The sequence below is a fragment of the Carex rostrata genome, chromosome 22 (genome assembly GCF_964058835.1).
Source record: "Carex rostrata chromosome 22, lpCarRost1.2, whole genome shotgun sequence".
NCBI lineage: Eukaryota > Viridiplantae > Streptophyta > Magnoliopsida > Poales > Cyperaceae > Carex > Carex rostrata.
Window position 1 is genome coordinate 5,096,235 of NC_135939.1, and position 5,144 is coordinate 5,101,378.

Genomic DNA, 5,144 nt, shown 5'->3' on the forward strand with positions numbered 1-5,144 from the left:
CCACCCCCGGAATGTGCCGAAGCGGGGCAATGTACTGAAACAAATCTTGAAGAGTTTTGTTACTTTTCTAGGTCAGGGAAAGCCGAAGAAGACCCAACCATTGCACGATTGAAAGATCGAAGGATGGTTTTGCCGATTACAAAGCATTAGAAGGACTGATTAGCATAATTTTGTTGAGCTTGATTACGAATTTTTTAACAGCATAACTTGTGCACAAGGATTAATCACTTCCTTTTGATTGATTTTTTTTTTTTTTTTACTTTTAAGATGGCAAATTTTCTGTATATATTGGTTCAGTTTGTATAGAAATGCTATTTCTTTTTTATAAATTTTTATTTCAAGTCAACGGTCAGTCTGATTTTTTTTTTGCAGATGTCACATGAGACGGTGAGATGTAAAGTCAATGGTCAAGGTCCGTTTCATTTTATTTTTGTGAGATGGCGGTTTCCAAATTCGTTTTAAGAAAACTTCATTGGGAAATTGTTTTGAAGTAAAAGCCATTTAACAAATGAAAGAAAAAGAAATTGTTTTTTTATAAATAAATATATATATTATATTATTTCAGAAAAAAATTCTTTCATCCACCGATTAAATTCATAATTTTTATAAAAAAAATTCTTTCATTTTTATAAAAAATGATGTTTTTTTTTAATATATTTAACGAGGTAGTTTATTTTTAGTAGGTTCGACACTGATCATGTGTTACCGAATAGCGATATATCTACATAATTCATCAATGACATATTTTAGCCATGAACCTTTTTATTAGATTTCGGTAACTGAGCTTATAATTCAACATGTAAATGCATTGTGAACATATGATTTTGTGACAAAAAAAAAACATCTTAATTGTATTCAATCTGCTTTGTAGCTTAAGGAGTGTTTCATTCTTAAACAAATAAAAAAATGATAATGTGAGCTAGAACAAGTTGTCAATTTATGCATAGACAGTTAGACACTCGATAATTATTTGTCAATTTTTCATAAAAAATAAAATAATCGCACTTGTGTTTGACCGGTTCAATGAAATTTGGATGATGATTTTTTTAAGTGCAAATAATGATAACTAAAAATAAATAATGTAGATTTGAATACTTCAGGCACAACTTATCATGCAGATATGTTTATTGTTGTATGACTGATGTTTTTATGATTATATTACACGTCGGCTTTATTTGTTATTGTTTGTTTATATTAGCCTTGAGTGTTTATTGATTAATAAACATGAGGCGAGGTCTGATCACACCTTAATCTAGAATTTCTGATTTGGAGTGTGACAGTAAATATCTAAGTTCAAAATTATTACGACTAACTTAAGAAGTGTTTAATTCTTAAACAAATAAAAAAATGCTAATGTAAGCTAGAACAACTTAATTGAACAATTTATGCATGGGCACTCGATAATTATGGTTCAATTTTTCATAAAAAAATACAATAATCATACTTGTATTTGACTGGTTCAATGAAATTTGGATAATGATGTTTTTTTAATTGCAAATAACGATAACTAAAAATAAATAATGTAGATTTGATACTTCAGGCACAACTTATCATATACAGATATGATTTCAGATATAATTATCACCAAATATAATTATGAACTAATGATTTATTGTAACATTTTATCTTGATTATATTGACAGTACATTTTCAAATCATAAAAAAAAATTAAGTGTCATCAGTCATCAATATATACATGTTTTCTTTTCTTATAAATTGACTCTGTATTAAATTTCATGCAATTCTAAAATTATTTGACATTTAATCAAATCGTTGAATTTTCCATCACATCGTTGTCATTAAACACTTTTAACGAATAAAAAAAAACAATTCCCAATTAATATTTAATTCCTACACCCTGTGGGCATTATTCAACCTACGACATGAGTTGACCAAGTCAACCGACTCAAACCTGGCCGATTTTTTTATATATATCCAAAAAATAAATAAAATTAAAAAAAATAACCAACTAGCTATTAAAATTGCAAAACTATTCAAACCGATTAACCAGTAACCGGACTCAAATTAAATTTCCGGTTAACCATTTTCCGGACCCATTGAAATAGTCCGATTACCCATTAACCGAAAATCTATCTATAGATATAATTTTAGATGTTCCGGTTACTGTTCATCTATAGTAACACCTCAATCTCCTCCGTTCGATCTCTATCTCACGATTGAAGTATTTTCTCCCTTTGATTTCGATCTCATCATTAATTCATCGTTGCTATTTCTTTGTCGTCTTTCCCGCCTCTTCTTCCCTTCTCTCTCTAGAAGGTTCACGTCTCCTCTGATTCTATTTTCAATATTTTTCTTCCTCTTCTTCTCTCTCTCCGTGACCCCGACTCCCCAAGCACCACCCCCCACTCGTCCATGTATTATATTTTCACCAAACATTGGTGAGGTTAAGAACATCCTAGTTCTACTCATAATATAATATATATAAGTATATTAATATAATAATATAATATAAAAAATCAAAAAATAAAATAATATTATAAGTATATTAATATAGAGTTAGGCTAATATGACATTGGTGTTATTTGAAACTAAATAACATCAAATCTTAAACTCTTAGATCTGCTTTAAGATTCGTAATATTCGTTTTTACTGTTCAAGCACTTTATTTTGTACGAATCTTAAAGCAGATCTAAGGGTTTAAGATTTGATGTTATTTAGTTTCAAATAACACCAATGTCATATTAGCCCAACTCATTAATATAATAATATAATATAAAAAATAAAATAAAATATAATATAATAATATAAAAAACAAAAAATAATATTATAATTTTATAATTTTATTTTTCGGACGAGTTATACTTTTCCGACCGGGCTGATTTTTTTTTTTTTTTAACTAGAGTTTTTGAAATTCTGAACAGATCTTCCTTTCCCGTCCCTTTTTTTTTCCACCACTAAGCTGCTGTTAGCGTTAATTAGGTTAAGGAACCCGGACGGGTTAATTAGTCCCGTCTCATGTTACGGGATATTTGAGCCCGTTCTACTTATATCTCGAAAAAATCCAAAAAGTATTTCGATATTTTATTTATTTATTTTCTATTAATTAAAAATTCGGCAGTAGGAAGGGGGCTGGAAATTTCCATCTAATTAAGTTACGAAAGTTTTTTCCTTCTCTTAAATTCAAAACAGAAATCCCCTTCATTCATTTGCATTATCATCATTCAGCCATCAACGATCGAAGCCAAAAGCATTAAAAAAGCGAGCCCAGGAGCAGTACTCAAAACAACTCTACTAGTTTGATTTGAGTCCAGTTATTGGTTAACCGGATTTGTGCATTTGTGCATTTTGCTTTTTTTTTCTTCTTTTTGTTTGAAAACATAAATTTTTTATTTTTTTTATTTTTTATATTAAAATATTAGAAATGTTGAATATATTTCTTTGAAAATAGATGGAATACAATATAATTTGATTTATTAGAAAGACTGCAACAAATAACCCGAATCAATATTTTTCAGGCCGAATTTTTTCCGGCTGTAAGAAAAATTAATATATTTCTTTATGTGTTATTGAAAAAAAATAAAAATGTTTAGATTCTGAGTTATTGATCCCGGTTCAAAAGTCACTTTTAGGTAATCCAGAAAATATTGTGATCTTTCTAGGACATTTAATTTATAAAAAGTTGTATCTATTTTGAGAATTCTTTTTGAAAAACAATCACTAAATAAATTAAAGTTTTTGTTTTTTTTTCAAAAAAAAATACAACTTTTCATAAATTAAATTTCCTAGAAAGATCACAATATTTTCTGGATTACCTAGAAGTGACTTTTGAACCGGGATCAATAACTCAGAATCTAAACATTTTTATTTTTTTCCAATAACACATAAAGAAATATATTAATTTTTCTTACAGCCGCGAAAAATCCAGCCTGAAAAATATTGATCCGGGTTATTTGTTGCAGTCTTTCTAATAAATCAAATTATATTGTATTCCATCTATTTTCAAATAAATATATTCAACATTTCTAATATTTTAATACAAAAAATAAAAAGAAATTAGAAATTCGGTTCAAAAACGTCAAAAAATAATAAAACGTGTTCAAAAACGTCAAGAAATATATTCACAATATTTCTAATATTTTTTTTCGTGTTTTTCTCATGAATAATACGTGACTCACATTTTATACGCATTTTATTCGCGAATAAAACGTATTATATATTTTTTTTGTGTTTTATTCAGAATTCGGTTCATAAACGTCAAAAAAACATTTTATACGCAAATTAAACACATATAAAATGCAAGTCATGTCACTATGATTGTTATCCAGTTTTCTATGAAATTAACCCACCATACATTGGTGGGGAATGGGGATCAATATCTGGAAGATTATCCTCACTTTACGGATTTACTATCAGCCTGTTTGGTATTCGAGCTATGCAAGGCAGTATTATTGGATTTTGAGATTCGTGCCGAGTTAAAAAGAAGGGTCTGGATTCACTAATTGTAAAAGATTTCCTTTTCAGGTACATGGGACTATGGGAGGATGTGAATTCCATGGGCCGAGGCAGATCTTATTATATTGAAAATGTGGATAAGTTATCTTGTAATTTTAAAATTTTAATTATGTATATTAAAATTTAATTAAATTTTATTTGTTTCAAAAAATTTTATATAATCTAACCTCCCTCAATGATAATCAAATATTTACTTGTAGTCTAATGATTAGAGTTATATTTTGTAATTGAGAGATCTTGAGTTCAAACCTCACTCGTCACATTTTGTATCACATTTTGCATTTTAATTTTCAACTCGTAGTTCTGCCTCTAAGTGAAGAGTTCTGGATCATCTCATTCTAGATCCAATTGATATCAAATCACTTGCAGAAAATTTTATGTGCAGATAAAGTTCGTTTATTTGTTTTAAAATCGTATAAACTTAATTTTAAAAGTGCACATTTCAGTAAATGTACAGTAGGATTTATAGAAAATACTCAATTTAAATAAATCATACAAAATATATTTATAAATTTAATTTTGTATTTTGATGACTTTTTTAAACAGATATTTGTTAATATATATTCCTTTTTAATAACTTTTAACTTTGTTGAATTGATTAATATTTTTTGAAAATCAACGGAGAAGCTGTATTAATATAACGAAGAGTTATTCTTGTCTTTGTCATATCG